Source organism: Aquarana catesbeiana, linkage group LG04, assembly GCF_042186555.1.
Source record: "Aquarana catesbeiana isolate 2022-GZ linkage group LG04, ASM4218655v1, whole genome shotgun sequence".
In the NCBI taxonomy this organism is placed as follows: domain Eukaryota; kingdom Metazoa; phylum Chordata; class Amphibia; order Anura; family Ranidae; genus Aquarana; species Aquarana catesbeiana.
Genome location: NC_133327.1, coordinates 631,065,100 through 631,084,954, shown reverse-complemented (window position 1 = coordinate 631,084,954; position 19,855 = coordinate 631,065,100). Strand labels below are relative to the sequence as shown.

The window sequence follows — 19,855 nt, the reverse complement described above, 5'->3', positions numbered from 1 at the left end:
ACATTCCAATGTATTTAGAAAGATGCATGGTGAGTTTTTTGAAGTTGTCATTTTTTCCCACAATTGTTTGCAAAATCAAGTTTTTTTTTTAATTTTTTTTTTTTTCATAAAATTGTCATATTAGCACCCCCACAAACACATTCTGCTATTACTCCTGAGTATGGCGATACCACATGTGTGAGACTTTTACACAGCGTGGCCACATACAGAGGCCCAACATGCAGGGGAGCACCTTCAGGCATTCTGGAGCACCCATGCCAATTCTGACATTTCTCTCCTACATGTAAAAATCATCATTTATTTGCTAGAAAATTACATAGAACCCCAAAACATTATATATATATGTTTTTTTAGCAAAGACCCTAGAGAATACAATAGCGGTCATTGCAACTTTTTATCTCGCACGATATTTGCGCAGCAATTTTTCGAACGCGTTTTTTTTGGAAAAAAAAAAGTTTTTTGCTTTAAAAAAAAACAAAACAGTAAGGTTAGCCCAATGTTTTTGCATAATATGAAAGATGAAGTTACGCCGAGTAAATAGATACCTAACATGTCACCTTTCAAAATTGCACACGCTTGTGGAATGGCGCCAAACTTCGCCACTTAAAAATCCCCATAGGCGACGCTTTAACATTTTTTACTGGTTACAAATTTTGAGTTACAGAGGAGGTCTAGGGCCAAAATTATTGCTCTCGCTCTACCAATCGCAGCAATACCTCACATGTGTGGTTTGAACACCGTTTTCATATGTGGGCGGGACTTACGTATGCGTTCGCTTCTGCATGCGAGCACACGGACAGGGGCGCTTTAAAAAAAATTTTATTTTTTTTTATTGTTCATTTTACTTTATTTATTTTAGTTTGACACTTTTTTCCCCCAAAAAATTTTTTTGATCACTTTTATTCCTATTACAAGGAATGTAAACATCCCTTGTAATAGGAATATGGCATGACAGGTCCTCTTTACAGTGAGATATGGGGTCAATAAGACCCCAAATCTCACCTCTAGGCTGTGCCCGAAATAAAAAAAAAAAAAAAAAAAAAAAAGATCCTGGCTTCGATCGTAGCGGTGAGTCGGTAGAAGCACCGGAGGGCGGCGGGAGGGGGGGACGTCCCCTCTCGCCTCCCGTAAGAACGATCAAGCAGTGTAACAGCCGCTATGATTGTTCTTATGGTGTAGGGAATCGCCGGCTGAAAAAGATGATATCTGAATGATGCCTGTAGCTGCACCCATCATTCAGATATCCCCGCACAAAGTCAAGGACGTCGTATGACAGAAGGCCGGAAGTGGTTAAAACGCTTTTTTTTTTTTAACACAAAGTTGTCCATTTATACAATATTTCTAACACATAGCATGTACATATCAAAAATGACACCCCAAAATAGATTCTCCTACTCCTCCTGAGTACGGCGATACCACATGTGTGAGACTTCCACAGCCTGGCCACATACAGAGGCTGGGTATGGCTGAGCATGGCCGGGTATGGCTGAGCATGGCCGAGTATGGCTGAGCATGGCTGGGTATTGCAGAGTATCGCCGAGTATGACTGGGTATCGCCGAGTATGACTGGGTATGGCAGAGTATGACTGGGTATGGCAGAGTATGACTGGGTATCACCGAGTATTGCAGAGTATGGCTGGGTATTGCGGGGTATTGCAGAGTATTGCGGGTTATGGCAGAGTATTGCAGATTTTTGCGGGGTATTGCAGAGCATGGCTGGGTATGGCAGAGTATGGCAGAGTATGGCTGGGTATCACTGAGTATTGCAGAGTATGGCTGGGTATCACTGAGTATTGCAGAGTATGGCTGGGTATCACTGAGTATTGCAGAGTATGGCTGGGTATCACTGAGTATTGCAGAGTATGGCTGGGTATCATTGAGTATTGCAGAGTATGGCTGGGTATCACTGAGTATCGCAGAGTATGGCTGGGTATCACTGAGTATGGCTGGGTATTGCGGGGTATGGCAGAGTATTGCAGGATATTGCGGGGTATTGCAGGGTATGGCAGAGTATTGCGGGGTATTTCAGGGTATTGCAGGGTATGGCAGAGTATTGCGGGGTATGGCAGAGTATTGCGGGGTATTCCAGGGTATGGCAGAGTATTGCGGGGTATTCCAGGGTATGGCAGAGTATTGCGGGGTATTCCAGGGTATGGCAGAGTATTGCGGGGTATTCCAGGGTATGGCAGAGTATTGCGGAGTATGGCGGGGTATTGCGGAGTATGGCGGGGTATTGCAGGGTATGGCAGAGTATTGCGGGGTATTGCAGGGTATAGCAGAGTATTGCAGGGGTATTGCAGGGTATGGCAGAGTATTGCAGGGTATGGCAGAGTATTGCAGGGGTATTGTGGGGCATACCAGAGTACTGTGGGGCATTGCAGAGGGCATTGCAGAGCATTGCAGGGCATACAGAGTATTGGGGATGGCTGAGCATGGATGGATGGATGGCTGGCTGGATGTCACTGTGCAGCCATCCATCCATCCCCCTCTCCACTCACAGTGTACCGATCGGTACACAGAGGGGAGGAGAGGAACCGGCGTCATCAGATGACGCCGGTTTGTTTACATGTGATCGCTCCGTCATTTGACGGAGCGATCACATGGTAAACGGCCGCGATCAGCGGCCATTTACCGGGATCTGTGATGCGCCGGGTCCTCTGGACCCGGCGGCCATGGATGCTCTCGAGTGCGCGCCCTAGGGGGCGCGCGAGAGCAGAATTCTGGGAGGACGTCCCTGGACGTCCTCCCAGAGTTAAACAACCGCCCTGTAGCCGTCATTTGGCTATGGGCCGGTTGTTAAGTGGTTAACTACCCTATTGACAACCCTGAATGATGCCCTCCAAGAAGGCAGTTTGCCCACCTTTATGAATGAGGCTATTATAGTAGTCATCCCAAAGCCTGGTAAAGATCCTCTACAACCTGACTCCTACAGGCCTATTTCACTTCTTAATGCAGATGTAAAACTACTAGCTTGGGTACTGGCCACTAGACTTTCGAGAGTTTTGGTAGGTCTAGTCCACGCTGACCAATCTGGCTTCATCCCCACCTGATCTACGGCACCGAATATCCGCAGACTGTTCCTTAACACTCAGATCCCAGTTGACAACCCCAATAACAGAGCCATCTTTTCCCTCGACGCTGCCAAAGATTTTGACAGCGTGGAGTGGAAATATCTGTGGGAGGTGCTGCGTCGATTCGGATTGGGAGATAAATGTATTTCTTGGGTACAGCTGTTATACGCTGCCCCCACAGCAATAGTGAGGATTAATGACACCCTATCTGAGGCATTTCCTTTGTTTTGTCGCACACAGCAGGGTGCTCATTGTCTCCCCTGCTGTTTTCCCTTGCATTGGAGCTTCTTGCGGCTATGGTGCGAGCCACCCCTAACATCGTGGGCTTCCGGCACGGTCAAAATGAGGAAAAAATCTCATTATACGCAGACGATACACTGCTGTACTTGGGAGATACTGGTAATTCTCTAAGGGCACTGGTGTCCCTAATCAATCAATTCGGGCAGCTCTCGGGCTTTGCCATTAACTGGCATAAATTGGCTCTTCTGCCATTAGACCCTCTATTAACTCCTCTTGTGGACGATCTCTCACATATACAGGTTGTTACCTCCTTCCTTCATATTTGGGTATAGTGGTGACAAAAGACCCAAGGGACTACATTACACTGAACCTAAAACCGATATTACAGAAATTTCAACAAAAACAAGCTAGCTGGAGTATGCTACCACTATCAGTAACTGGGCGGGTAAATCTTATCAAGATGATCTTGGCACCACAATTATTGTACGTTTTACATAATGCACCAATCTGGATACCACAATATTGGTTCCGACGGGTTGACTCACAATTCAGGGCCCTTATTTGGAGAGGTGGAGTGGCATCTATTAAGCTTTCCACTCTACAGCTCCCAAAAGATCAAGGTGGAATGGCTGTCCAACACCCACAAATGTATTACTTTGCAGCCCAGCTACAACACTTTACGAGGAGGGACCTTGAGACCTTCAGGGACCCCTCCAGGAGTCTTCTTGTCGGCTTGGACGTAGCTTGCACCGCCCTATCTCATATGGAAATGGGATTCCCTAATACCCCCTTTAATTGTCCCACAACTGAGCTACAAATGAAAATATGGAAAGGGGTCAAAAGTACACTTGGAGTAACAGGTTATACGCGTCAAACCCCCATTTGGCGGAGTCGCCTCTACGCGGATCTTGCTAAGGTTCCCAATCATCCAATTTGGGAGAGAGCGGGGATTAAATTCCTATATCAAATCCTGGATGGCTCCACACTGAAACCATACTCTCAATTGATAAGGGAATTCCCCGTACTCAGAGGCCACCACTATGAATATGTTCAACTACATTATGCTCTGAGATGCCAGGGTAAACATTCTAGTATGAAACTAGACGACTTAGCATTCCTGGATTCTATATTCCCAAGAAGTGAAGTTGAAAGAGGAACCAGAGCAGGTACCTCTCCAATCGGGTCCTGCCTCTTTCAGGGAAAAAAAGGACTATTGCGGTACCATGAGAAAAAAAAAACCTTGTGTTAAAAATACATAATTTTATTTTAAAAATAATAATGATAAAAAGTCCTGTGAAGGACATGTATTGTACATATTCATGATTTAACATACACAAACAATGATAATTGTTTACAGCATTGTTGATACTAATTTGGTGTATTTAATGCCCACACAGATTCATGGACAGAGGTTATATAATATGATACTTGCAGACGTGACCTCTACAGTTTCGCGGTCACAGCCGCTTCTTCAGGAGGCGTCTGATAGTACATAATCTATAAGGAAACACAGTATACTGTACTGTGTTTCCTTATAGATTATGTACTATCAGACGCCTCCTGAAGAAGCGGCTGTGACCGCGAAACTGTAGAGGTCACGTCTGCAAGTATCATATTATATAACCTCTGTCCATGAATCTGTGTGGGCATTAAATACACCAAATTAGTATCAACAATGCTGTAAACAATTATCATTGTTTGTGTATGTTAAATCATGAATATGTACAATACATGTCCTTCACAGGACTTTTTATCATTATTATTTTTGAAATAAAATTATGTATTTTTAACACAAGGTTTTTTTTTTTCTCATGGTACCGCAATAGTCCTTTTTTTCCCTGAAAGAGGCAGGACCCGATTGGAGAGGTACCTGCTCTGGTTCCTCTTTCAACTTCACTTCTTGGTCTTATTCATATTCAGGATGATGGTACCTATTAACGATAATTTACCCCCTTTGTAAATTATGTGGCATACCTGTTAACTCCTGGATTCTATATTCATTGAACCTGAGAAGAAAGGGATTATCTCTAGAATCTATACTCATCTATCACATATACAAGCTCCTGACCTTTTACCATGTAGGGAGAAGTGGGAGAGAGATGTTGGCCCTATTGATGGGGAACAATGGGAGCAGATTTTGGAGGTGGGACCACTATTGTCAGTATCTGCAGCACAGAGACTATCCCATCTGTTCATATTGCATCGTGTGTATAGTACGCCGGTGCAGTTGCACAAATGGGGCAGGAGGGACACCCCTATTTGTCTGAAGTGTCAAGCCTAATCAGGAGATCTTATCCATATGCTCTGGAGATGTCCTAAATTGGTGAGGTACTGAAGCTCCATTGAAATCAAAATCAATAGCATTTTTCAGGTGCAGTTGACAGTAGACCAACTGACATGCCTATTGGGGAGCTTTAATGAGGAACTGTACATCCCTTTGGTGTGCATTGCCCTCACGAGGTTCCTATATATAGCCAGAAAGCTGATTGCCCGTCTTTGGCTCTCGGCAAATGCACCAAAAATTTCACAATGGATCCAACAGGTTACTACCACTCTTATCCGAGAAAAAAATACGTATCATCATAGAAAATCACCAAGAAAATTTTAGAGCTGGCTGAATTCACCAGATGTGGCACCACCACAACTGGCATTAGATAGCCTGCTACTGGGATAGTAGCTTTGGCATAAGGATTCCTGGAAACATATGGCAGAACGAGTGGCCTACCGGAGGAGGTCTACCAGTAATTTAATGTTATTACAACCACTATTCACATTGCTAGTGAGACTGAAGAGAGTTATTTTATCTTATAATTTTTTTTCTTTTTCTTTTTTATGTATTTCTTCTTCTTACTGCTCTATTTGTTTGTTGCACCCCCTTTGGTTGCGGGTGCCAAGAGAACTCCGGGTATCATACAATGATTTCTATGATGAGGGATTGATAGGATCGTTATACATCTTCAAATACCTATAGATTGTTTAAACTATACAAAATACTGCTGTGCATTGATTGTATACCTATGCAATTATACCTTGTAGAGAGTGTGTGGCCTCACAATACAAGATAAACAAAATATATCTCAATGAGATGTACCATCGTCCAAATTAGTTTAGGAAAAATGATTTGGGAGTTTGGGTCCCAACCCAGACTCACCAAGAAAGAAGCGGCAAGTGGATTATTGTGGTACATATACAAGGGGTATAGCTAATAATGTAAATCACTGGTAAAATTCACAAAATTTTGTTCATACAAAAATAGCAAAAAGACAACAAGACAAAAAATTTAAAAAGGTTCAGATGATATTTCAACATGTTTCGTGGGTTTACCGCTTTATCAGGACAATACATCTGTAAAAATAGATCAAATTACAAAAATAAATGCCATGTAAAGGGTTTGTTATACAATTGTAAAATGGGGAAGGTGAAATGAATGATAGTACTGCTTACCCGAGCCTCAGGGGTTGTGTAGCACTGAGGCAGCCCGGCTGAGCCTCCCCCAGGGATTGGGAAGCGAATATAAGACACCGGCCAAGGTCTAAATAGAGTGATATGAGGATAAATGATCATATGATCAATCCAAATGTCAGTCATGAAGGTGAGGTGATAGCAGAGCAACAGAAATAGAAAGAACATACCAGCATGTAAGAAAATCATGTCAAAATGTAGGATAGAAAAGAGGAAAAAAGGGGGGTGGATGGGGTGACGGAGAGATAGGACAGGGAAAGAGGGGAAAGAAAAAAAGGGGGGGGGAGAAAGGGGGGAAAGGGGGGGGGCTCAGCCGGGCTGCCTCATTGCTACACAACCCCTGAGGCTCGGGTAAGCAGTACTATCATCCATTTCACCTTCCCCATTTTACAATTGTGTAACAAACCCTTTACATGGCATTTATTTTTGTAATTTGATCTATTTTTACAGATGTATTGTCCTGATGAAGCGGTAAACCCGCGAAACATGTTGAAATATAATCTGAACCTTTTTAAATTTTATGTCTTGTTGTATTTTTGCTATTTTTGTATGAATAAAATTTAGTGAATTTTACCAGTGATTTGCATTATTAGCTATACCCCTTGTATATGTACCGCAATAGTCCACTTGCCACTTCTTGCCGCTTCTTTCTTGGTGAGTCTGGGGTGGGGCCCAAACTCCCAAATCATTTTTCCTACTCCAATTATACCTTGTAGTGCCTTGTTTTTTCATTAATAAAAACCTTTTTGTTGATTAAAAAAAAAGAATTTGTTTTCGTTTCTAGTAGAAAGATTACCCATCTCTTCCTAACATCAGAGGAAATGTCATTAATACTGTAAGAGTAGAGTAGACTCTTATAACATATGTGTCACACTCTAGTGTGCTAGGAGTAATAGTGCCTTTTTGTTGAGAGTAGGTAAATTTCCAGGCTTGGCTGAGAGCTAAGCTTGGGTGTGTTTTGATCTCCCACTTCTTTCCAGAATGTTCTGGTGTTTTCTGGAAAGAGAGGTGGAAAGGGGAGTGTTCTGAGGAGCTCTGACCAATCCCCAATCTGGATTGGTAGGAGGCAGGCCTCCTTAAATACCCAGGGTCAGCCCAGTTGGGGAGGAGTTGATCGGGTGGAGGATGGAGATAGAGTTTTAGGCTGTCGGGGGCCTTTGGGGGAGCTCCCCAGTCTGGGGAGGGGGTGACCTTGGGCTTGGGCTTGAGTGCTGACAGACCCTCTTACAACCCACAGAGATGTCTTGACCAGGAGACACAGGAGGTGCAAGAGAGGACAGTGGGAGAGCACTGCCAGGCAAGCCTCCAGTAGTTCCACAGAGTCAGCCAAGAGGGCTAGTGAGTGTTCACACAGTCGGGAGGACTGTGAGGCACGCTTGAGAGGATTGAGATGCAGCAGTCTGGGATGGGTGCAGAGCAGGGACGTACAGTCAGGGGAGGCAGGGGAGGCAGGGCCTCACCTGCCAGTAACATAAAAAAAAATAAAATAAAAAAATTAAGCTTTGAAGGTCGTAGCTCGGCGACGTGGGCTCATAGGTTAGTACACACTATAGTGGGATGTGCTTTGTTCATTTTTTATGTCTGAGGTTTACAACTTCGTTAAATGAAAAATGCATTCTTATATTTAGAATTATAGAAACATAAGTAACCTGCAGGACCTCAGAACTGCAGCTCTAGATGAAGTTGTCATCCTTTCTCTTGCGTTCTATGCAGCCATATAGTGCAGAAAGGATGGGGGGGGGGGTTAGAGTACATACCTTGCCCTTTAACAGTTAAGAGGTCGATTATTTGTTACAATACACAATTCTAAAATAATTGAGTGAAAATTGGTTGCATGATCTCATTCTCATTCCAACCTGTTTATAGTATCCCTTTTTCAGGACTTTATATAAAACATGATCACTTGGGAATTTAAGCAATTGACATTATAATGAAAAAAAAAATCACAAATACGTTCTCTCCAGGCTGATGGAATTTTAGCCCTGAAGGTCTTACAGTTCATTCTGGATGTTTGACAGGAAAAGACAAGTTATCCCTTTATAACAGACAAGCCACCCATACTAAAACCGTCTTTGTTTCCAGTGCACCTGGCGCTGCTACAGGAGTCTCAGACACTTTTAGTAACACTTTTTCATAGAAATCTGTCACAAAGCAAAAGGCCTGTGTGTGAAGGCTTAGATGGAAGGTGCAATTCTTCAACTTCTGCAACAATTTTTGTAATGTTTTATAGCATGTATGTGGGAAGTCTTGTGATGGCAGGATAAACTGAGGGACCATTTACTTCTTTACAGTGCTTTAACGTGTATTATGTCACCCAGTGATGTGTGTTGCCAAGTCAAAATGAATGAGCCGACAGCACACCCTAATATTCCCAAAATCATGTTTTATTGCATATTATTGTGCGTTGCATTAAGGCTGCCCATTTAAAATGAATGGGCTGCCAACATTCCCTAATGTGCCTGAAACTGCACATGACTGTTTTTTTTTGCACTCTATAACAAAGGTGCATTGGATTGGCATTCAAAATGAATAGCATTGCAATGCAGCAATATATTTGATATGTGGTACTATGCATTACCACAATATGATAGAGTGAATCCTACGTTCTGTTACAGATTACAGAATTTAAAGTGTTACTAAACCCACAACAGTAAAATCAGTCTGTATATGCAGCATAGCACGCTTGTTATACTCACTGTGGAACTTAAGGGGTTAATCCTTTGCATTGTGTAAAAGGCTGTTTTATCCTGTATGCACAGATCCTCCCCTCCTGCACTGTCTATCTGGGGAAGGCCAGCTAACACAGGCAGGGTAGCTGACCTGCACATGATATTGACATCACACATATGGGCATGTATACAGGCAGTAGTGGAAATCTCCTCCTACCTGAACTCTCAGCACTGGAGAAATTATGTAGCTTATCATGTAACTGTGCTATACGGATCATCCAAAAAGGTATATAGTGGCAGTATTTTAATATTTATAAGCTGTGGGCACTGGGGGGGGGACTATTTTCATATTACTATGTTTAGTAACACTTTAAATATTACTTGTTTATGTCTGTATTCTTTATTATTTTGCTCATCATTATGTGCTAAAAACATTTCATATTAACTATTTATAGCCAGCATTGGGCATGCTTCAAACAAGATATTAAATTAACGCTGTTGCTGCGCTCATTTAGGGCCATGACAGTGTCTAATGGTAGCCTGCACCCTAGCAACGTATTCTTACCAGTCCGCACTCTTTTGCTGTCTTATGCAAGCATTTAGAGCTCTTGCTCCAATGCTCTAACAGGATGGGGCTTTGGGTATAGGGGTGTATGTAACCTCCCCTATTCGCGGACTGACATAGCCATGCTCCTTATTCACTTATTGGCTATTCAATGCATTTTTTTCAGTCTCATAAAATCTTACTTGTGAATTTGTGTCCAGTAAGAGTTGCACAAATGCTTTGTACAGTCAGGTCCATTAATATTGGGACATTGACACAATTCTAATCTTTTTGGCTCTATACACCACCACAATAGAATTGAAATGAAATGAACAGGATGTGCTTTAACTGCAGACTTTCAGCTTTAATTTGAGGGTATTTACATATAAATCAGATGAACGGTGTAGGAATTACAACAGTTTGTATATGTGCCTCCCACTTTTTAAGGGACCAAAAGTAATGGGACAATTGGCTGCTCAGTTGTTCCATGGCCAGGTGTGTGTTATTCCCTCATTATCCCATTTACAAGGAGCAGATAAAAGGTCCAGAGTTCATTTCAAGTGTGCTATTTGCATTTGGAATCTGTTGCTGTCAACTCTCAATATGAGATCCAAAGAGCTGTCACTGTCAGTGAAGCAATCCGTCATTAGGCTGAAAAAAACAAAACAAACCCATCAGAGAGATAGCAAAAAACATTAGGTGTGGCCAAATCAATTGTTTGGAACATCCTTAAAAAGAAAGAACGCATGGGTGAGCTCAGCAACACCAAAAGACCCGGAAGACTATGGAAAACAACTGTGGTGGATGACCGAAGAATTCTTTTCCTGGTGAAGAAAACACCCTTCACAACAGTTGGCCAGATCAAGAACACTCTCCTGGAGGTAGGTGCATGGGTGTCAAAGTCAACATTCAAGAGAAGACTTCACCAAAGTGAGTACAGAGGGTTCACCACAAGATGTAAACCATTGGTGAGCCTCAAAAAGAGGAAGACCAGATTAGAGTTTGCCAGACAACATCTAAAAAAGCTTTCACAGTTCTGGAACAACATCCTATGGACAGATGAGACCAAGATCAGATTGTACCAGAGTGATGGGAAGAGAAGAGTATGGAGAAGGAAAGGAACTGCTCATGATCCAAAGCATACCACCTCATCAGTGAAGCATGGTGGTGGTAGTGTCATGGCGTGGGCATGTATGGCTGCAAATGGAACTGGGTCTCTTGTATTTATTGATGATGTGACTGCTGACAAAAGCAGCAGGATGAATTCTGAAGTGTTTCGGGCAATATTATCTGCTCATATTCAGCAAAATGCTTCAGAACTCATTGGACGGCGCATCACAGTGCAGATGGACAATGACCCGAATCATACTGCGAAAGCAACCAAAGAGTTTTTTAAGGGAAAGAAGTGGAATGTTATGCAATGGCCAAGTCAATCACCTGACCTGAATCCGATTGAGCATGCATTTCACTTGCTGAAGACAAAACTGAAGGGAAAATGCGCCAAGAACAAGCAGGAACTGAAGACAGTTGCAGTAGAGGCCTGGCAGAGCATCACCAGGGATGAAACCCAGCGTCTGGTGATGTCTATGCATTCCAGACTTCAGGCTGTAATTGACTGCAAAGGATTTGCAACCAAGTATTAAAAAGTGAAAGTTTGATGGATGATTGTTAATCTGTCCCATTACTTTTGGTCCCTTAAAAAGTGGGAGGCACATATACAAACTGTTGTAATTCCTACACCGTTCACCTGTTTTGGACTAACACCCCCACCACCACCTGCTGTCCTTACCCTGGATGCGGGCGGTGAGAGCAGTGGTCGGAGCTGATGCGGCCATCTTCCAGCGTGGCGGGCTCAGTGAAAGCTGCTCCGGTGTCCTCTCCAACAGCAGCTTCCAGGGTGTGTCTCCTCTCTGCTCCTCCCGGCGCTAGGCATCCAATAGCCTGACGTTTTGGCCAATCGGAAAATGGGTTTCATACCTGCTTCCCAATTGGCCAGGAGGGGGATCAGTGTTGCAACAGCGAATATTGATTTGCTGTTGCAACACACCTGGGTGGGCTCCGGACGCAACCTCTGCGACCCTAGCCCTCACTATTTTGACGCCTATTAGAGCCTCTGGCTCTAATCAGGTGCTTAAAAAAAAAACCTGGCTGCTGTAATTCATGTGCCGGTGCCCTATGCATGAATCTATCCACTGCATATAGGGGTTGGCGAGGAGAGAGGGGGCGGCATCCAGTCGCCCAAATGGACGGCCTGCCACTTATGATACCACATATGTGCATGTTATTTGTTGTTTGTACCCGTAGTACAGCCCAGGAGTAATGATGCGCATTTTTGTTTTTCTTTGGCCTACCTAAAACACGACACTAACTAACACTGATGCTAATTTATTAAAAACCCTGTCCAAAATATACTGACCCTGACCTTTGACTTTTACTTGGCCAAAACACTAACCCTGGCACTGACCTAGACCAAACCTAGATCTAGGTATTTTTCTTTCTTTCTTTCTTTCTTTTTATTATTTATTTATTTTTAATTTTTTTAAACAAATGCTTTTTTTTTCTTTTTGCGAGGAATGAGAAAGATATATATTGTATCTTTCTTCTTTATTCACAGAAATAAAAAAACACAGTGACTGATCACTGTGGTAGCTATTCAGAGGCTACCACAGCAATCAGGTGACCCAGAACTGGGAGATCCGGGTCCCGATCATTAGCACGCACGGTGCACTCCCAGCACAAAGGGAGAAACACATATATGTGGTCCCATGGAAAAAAGCCCACTTCCGTGAGGCCGCATATATGTGTTACGTCGGCTTGAAGGAGTTAATATATAAGGATCTATGAATGGAGCAGAGGAGGATGATTGAAGGGTCCACCCCCTCCATTCATAGATCACATTTCTTTTATGGAACCTTGAATACTACTTCTATGAATGGAGAAGCTGGATGGAAAGGGTGGACATAGTCAGGCACTCTTGACGAGTACCTGTGACAACTCCTCACTTCGGAAGTTTACAGCGATGGAGGTGGGGGGGCATCAAGAAAAGAAAATTACTACTGATCCAGATAACAGAAGAACAAGGCACATCACACTGAATTAAGTAACGCCCCTTGTGCATATTTAGTATTTTTCTTTTTTAGGTAATCTTAAGGTGGCCATAAATGACTTGTTGTTTTTAACCAGCCAGCAGGCTGATAAAAAAACAAAAACAAAAGGATTCCTCCATCCACAAAATCGAGGTGGCCAATTGGCTGCAGCTGCTGAATAAGAAGCTTTCCAACTTGGATTACCATACATGAATTGAGGTTTGTCCGGTCCCTGCTGAACCGGCTGAATTTCGATCCATCTATGACTAGGCCTTAATGTTCTGAACAAAAAGATTTAAAAGCGTATCTAGACCCAAAAACAAAAATGTGATATATTGCACCTTTCAAGTCTTTGTGAGGTGGCTGCATTAGCTTTTCTTTTTCTTTAGCTTGTAAACCTGACAACAACACATTTCCTGTTCTAGGGTGACAATGTTCGCTCACATTACTGGTTTTGTGGAGGAGCAGTGTTGTCATCCTAGGGAATGTGTGCTCTTTATTTGGACTACAGAATACCTCCCACTCACCTTCTCTTTATGATATGGAGAGATTTTCTAGGAAGGAATACACCAACTGCTTGGGATTTTAGTACAGCAAAAGGCAGAGTTGGGAGCTCAAACAGCAAGTTACAAGCTCTCTGGATTTGTATTGAAGAGTCATTTGACTCAATGTACTGAGCCATTTTTTAAATTTTGGCCAAATATACAGTATATTTCAGGTTACACATTGGGTGCCTGTGAAAAACTGATTTAAATACATTAGTAAATCTGAATTCCCCTTCATCCTTAGCTATGATCCTGCAATCCTGTACACGTTTATGCTTCTTTCCTTAGGAAAAGAAAGTGGGTTTGTTTGACCACATCTGTCTTTTATAAATCCATGCTGGCTATCACTTATGATATTATTTTATATCACATACTCTTGTATGAGGTCCCTTAGCAACCACTAAAATATATTTTCTATAACAGATGGTGAATTATAGGCCTGTAGTTCCTGGGTGAAAACCTTGATAGCTTTTTTTTATATTTAAATGACATATTTGCTTAATGCTAGTCTGTTGGTAACAAGCCAGTCTGTAACATGGCTCCAGAAATGAGAAACAATGGCTTAATAATAACTGAGCTCAGTCCTTTGCGGACCCATGGGTATAAGCCATCTAATCTGGTGGCTTTATTAACATTAATTGATTCACACATCTAATGTAAAACTATTTATGGTTATGGTATGTAAAATAAAACGGTGCTGTTTTAGGGTTGCATGGCAAACCAATTTCGACACCTCATGCATTTCTTTACAGCCACTAAGAGTCCTGGGGTTCCTTCACACATTCTGCTAACATTGCCGCCCCTCTGTAATGTGATCGGTAGTTGATCAATTTTCAGAAGGCGTTTGACAGGGGGTGAGGAGGTAATATATTGCTTCCCCCACCATAAAATGCCGACCTACCACGCCGCAGCCACGTTCTTTGCACATGGTTGCAAATCCATTCACTTGAATGGGTTTTGTTTGGCGGTGCTACCGCCAGCCAAATGTATATGGACCTGGGTGGCTGCATTTCTGTGTTTCAGTGGGCAGTCGAGGGTGATACAACTGTGACTTATCCACCTTATTTTATACCCCCCTGGCAGTCCATGTGAACAAAGCCATACACTCTCTAAGTTCCAAAACATGTGGCAACCCTAGATTGGTTATGATATTCTATCATCATTTCATACAAAGTTGTTAACAATATAGTCCCCCATTCAAGAGACTGCTGACCACAGTCTACTCGGCTATCCCCAGATATAAATTCCTACCCCCATTTACCTACTGTACACTACTACTTTGCTTTTTCTGCTGTCGTCTAAAAAAAAGGTGCACATTTAAGCTTTATGGCAACTCCTCCACTTTCCTCTCCTCCAGTTCAGCTATTAACAGCAGGACTGTCACCACATGGTGTTGCCTCTGCAACACTTGAAATTGTAATTACCGGCATCACCTGGGATATATTATCTATAGTAGATTTTTTTCGACATTCATTATTTTACATTCCTGCAGACTTATTTCACAGAAGTTTTGGGGCTGTCAACAAGATGAATTCTACACCAACCAAATACCGCAGACAAAATTTGAAATGAGTTTTCACACCAATGAGAACAACGCGCCATCCAAAAAACACAGAGTCCAGTGTTCCTAGACTACTATTCTAGGAAGAGGTTCATATAAACTTCACACCATGCAGTTAAATGTGCAACTTATGTAAAAATAAAAAGCCATTCTAAACTCGACAAGGTTCCTTGCATTACATAATAAAAAAACACTGGAAGACTGTGAGAAGAAAAGGCATAGATAATTTTGTGAGCATAGGTGTTGATTAAAACTGAATTCTGGGTGGGGGCAGCCTTAACTAATCGACATCCTTTATTTAAAAAAGAAAAATTAACCTAATTACTCTACATTCGTATCTGAGTGCACGTGATATGATGGGTATCGTGTCCTTTTTCAGGTCTGCGGTGCGGGTGTGTTCTTCAAGTGCCCACATGAATGCTTCCCATTGGCTGTAAGAAGAAACCATTGCTGGGATTCTCACAGTCATGGTGACCTGACGCTGAAGTCATGTCACCACTATTGGAAGTGGGGGCAGGAAGTTTTTATTTTTTTAAATATTGTAAAGGGTGGAAGTGGGTTAGGTGGAGGGGAAATAAATTTACCTAGAGATTTGCTTTATAGAGCTTCTCTTCCCTGATATTTACGTTTTCAATAGGCACTGACAAGATGAAGTACCTACCAGCTACTTACATTGTATCTGTAGTACTTTATGGAGGAGATCTTTGCACCAGATTCCCCATGTTCTCCTACTCAGTGTGGTCATTATGAGTGGATCTCGTTCATCTTGTTGGATTTTTCTTTTGTTTAACATTACTAATAATACAACGGGAACAGTGTATTTTTGATGGGCAGGGCTGAGAATACCGATGAGTATGTAAATGCTTATGATAGGGTCTTTTCTTGTCCTTGCCTTTTACCTTGAACTTCCACTGCCTGTAGTAGTTTCCTCCTGGTTTTGACTTTAGCTTGATCCCAGTTGCTGTTCCTGGCAAACCCATTCTGAGAAGCTGTTCCAGCCTTTGATCCATTCAGGCATCAAACTCTTGTCCTGATGATCCTTAGTGAAAGGCCCTGGCTGCTGGGAGCATGACATTTCAAAGGATTGTGCAGGCTTCTATGTAATTTGATTTTATCTAGATTAATTTGTGATTTGATTAGATAGTCATATGTGAAGTTGGAGTTGAGCTATTTGGTGTAATGCTGGGGCAGACACTGACCTTGAAGATTATAGACACCTGAAGAGAATGCTGACCACTGTCTTATAGTTTAGAGGGTGTCACAGTTTTATTAGCGGGTTTAGCTTTGGTAATTTGTAACTGTTTATCCCCTCATATGGGTTTTGCTTGTATAGTTAAATTTCTGCCTGACACTCATGGTAAGGGCCAGGTTTTAGGCTCAGTTCATTATTCTCAAGATGCTCACAGTCTACTTGTGAATGGCACAGGTTTTAGATTGTTGTTGGTTTAGGACATATATGAAATTGGACTTCCAAACTGAAGTTTTTTTGTGTCATTTTTGAAACAAGATTATCATAATTGAAATGTTGAATGCATATGCTTCTCATCAGTTATGGGGCATCCAAGTCCCAGTAAACTTCCAATGGGAAGCAAGCTTCCTTTAGGTAAAGACAGTAATTAGAGTGGGTATTATGGAGCCTTCAAGCAAAAGTGGATGGGGTTTAAGTTGAATTTGTATGTAAATTGGAACTGGTACATTTTTTAAGTGTAACGCCAGCCAAAAAAAAAAAATGTTTTTTGGATAGCATAGGGAAGAGTTAGCACCCCTGTAATGTTTGGTTTGGTTTGCTGTCTGTGCCCCTGTTCAGAAGATTTCACCTCTCTTTCTGTCCCTGAGAAAATTGGATTTTGAAAATTGGGGGTTGTTGTGGAAACAAGGATTGGTGATAAAGGTTTATGCCCCGTACACACGGTCGGATTTTCCGACGGAAAATGTGTGATAGGAACTTGTTGTCGGAAATTCCGACCATGTGTAGGCTCCATCACACATTTTCCATCGGATTTTCCGACACACAACGTTTGAGAGCAGGATATAAAATTTTCCGACAACAAAATCCGTTGTCGGAAATTCCGATCGTGTGTATACAAATCCAACGCACAAAGTGCCACGCATGCTCAGAATAACTAAAGAGATGAAAGCTATTGGCCACTGCCCCGTTTATAGTCCCGACGTACGTGTTTTACGTCACCGCGTTCAGAATGATCGGATTTTCCGACAACTTTGTGTGACCTTGTGTATGCAAGACAAGTTTGAGCCAACATCCGTCGGAAAAAATCCATGGAACAAAGTCCGACCGCGTGTACGGGGCATTAGAGTGGAGGTACCTTTTTCACATGATAACTCTTACAGGTGTGAATTACCCTTCCAAGGGGTAGATTTCCTCTCACTTCCTGTTGTCTCCCTCCGTTTGTAAGTATGAGTCGTGTGTAAGTCAAATGTTTGTAACTCGGGGACTGCCTAAAGAAATGCCTAAAGAAAAACCTCTCCACAAGCCTGTTTCCTATCTCTTCTTTGGCATTCGATACTTCCAGTAATTTCGGATGGCTGAGTTCACAGTCGCCTGCTGTGGTTCCTTTCTCTGACCCCTGCAGGTCTCAGCATTGATGTATGGATGAGAGGAAAAAGCCAAAGGTTGGGGTGGGGAATACAAGCATGTAATTCTATCAGAAGCAATAAAGTAGAACTATAGGCAAAACTTTTTTTTTTCATTTTGGATAGAATAAGGGAGGGTCATAACCCCTTTCAGATTTTTTTTTTTTTTTGCCATCTGTGTCCCATTGCGGAGATTTCTTTTCACTTCCTGTCTCGTAGCCAAACAGGAAGTGAGGGAAAATCCCTGCAAATTAAGGGAATTCCTTGGCGACCCCAAGGTCACCAGAACTAGTGTCCCCATTGGAAGATTTCCCCTCTATTACTTTTCTGGGGATAACCCAAAATTTGGGAATTTCTTTTCCTGTTACTTTCAATGATAATGGGAACCAAGACGAATTGAGAGGACACAGACAGAAATAAAAACTGACAGATATTCTAATCCATCTCCACTCTATCCAACAAAAAAAAAAAAGTTTTTTTTTTTTAGTTTCCTTTAAATGGTAGAGTCTGCGGAGGCCGGAGGCTCCCACACAGGAAAAGAGGGTAAGTAGGAGACACATGATGGGCGAGATTTACTTAAACTGGTGCACACGGAATCTGGTGAAGCTGTGCATAGTAACCAATCAGCTTCTAGATTTTATTGTCAAAACTTAATTGATAGAGCTGAAGTTGGAAGCTGATGGTTACTATTCACAGCTCCAGCAGACTCTGCGTGCACCAGTTTTAGTAAATCTCCCCCATGCTGAGTATAATGGCCCTTCTCTTACAGGGAACTTTAGGTAGGATTTGTTTTAGAGACTGATGGGGTCTCTTTAACTATTATGTTTGATGTTTTAAATTAAAATAAAAAAATGTTGCATGTTAAAGCATAATGTTGGAATTTTAACTTTATTTAAAAAAGATTTTCTGCAGTACCTGGGTTTTTTGTAGTTCCTTAGGCAATGGGCTTTGGAGTTTGTTGAATATAGAAAGTTTCTCCTCTTGGGCCTTGGGTAAAGTCCCAACTCTGATTGATGTTGAAATAAGCTAACCAAGATGCAGGGATTTACACGGTTGCATGGGACAAAGGATCCAAAAAATGTATGTGGATTATGACTGTAGACCTGGGGAACCCCAGGCCCAATAGCAGCCCTTTAGATAATACGGATATTGTTACGCTTTTAGCATTAAACCAAACACAAGCCTTCAACATTACAGTTACATCACAAAAGCTGCTATGCTCTCCATATAATAACCCATAAAGTCCTCCACGTTCCAGTGTGTCTCTTAGAAGTTGGGTGTGTGGATGTGCATATTTTAGAACTTCCTGCCATTTCACAACAAGGAAAGTACATTACACAACCTTAGATTGATAATCAGCATGTTTCAAACAAATCCAAAAAACTGAAGTAGTTTTATTAATCCAATATGCTCAACAACTCAGATCTCTGAGTTGTGAGATAAATTTCTACCACCTCATACCACCCATCAATATTAAATTGGAAACATTTGTCCACGTTTTTTCTCTTCTCCTCCCCCCCCCCCCCCCCCCCCCTCCCTAACATTTGTGAAGAGATAACTAATTTCAGCCTCTTACGTTTCAGCTTTTTGAAGCAGTCTTGGCTCGGCGTTCCCTCATGGTGGTGCCATCTTGTCTATCAAACAAACTATTGAAGAATTTACAGAGGATTTTCTGACCTAAAGAGAAAAGGAATCATTTAAACACTGCCTGGATGGAATTCAGACTCTCTGATTCTCAGAAGCCTTTCATCTTTTGAACAATGTGTTGTTCTAAAACATTTCACTTCCAAAATTAACTAATAGCCTGATAAGAATCTCGCAAAAAAAAAAAAAAACATGGCCAGTGAAAATGTTCTGTTAAATGTTAATAAACGTGTCACTTTCTAGAAGGTTTTTGTGTGTGGGATGACCCAGCAGTTACAAAATGGTTGTAATTATGAGCTAATCTCCAAGCTTTGCTAATTCTGGGATATTTAATCATGACAAACTTCCAATGGCTGATATAAATGAGTAATTATCCTGTCTCTTGAGTGGTTTCTTTATGATACAAAATTGTTTTCATGACTGCCTTTGCTTTGTAGCATT

At 42.0% G+C, this 19,855-nt stretch overlaps 1 long non-coding RNA gene across 1 annotated transcript in view; it reads left to right on the top strand.

Moving 5' to 3' along the window:
• The window catches only part of LOC141141604 (uncharacterized), a 184,210-nt gene extending 164,604 nt beyond the window's left edge, over positions 1–19,606 (top strand). Inside the window, exon 3 of the long non-coding RNA XR_012244156.1 lies at positions 19,354–19,606. This is a non-coding gene — a long non-coding RNA (uncharacterized lncRNA). The remainder of the gene's footprint in view (positions 1–19,353) is intronic.
• Positions 19,607–19,855: the final 249 nt, after the last annotated feature.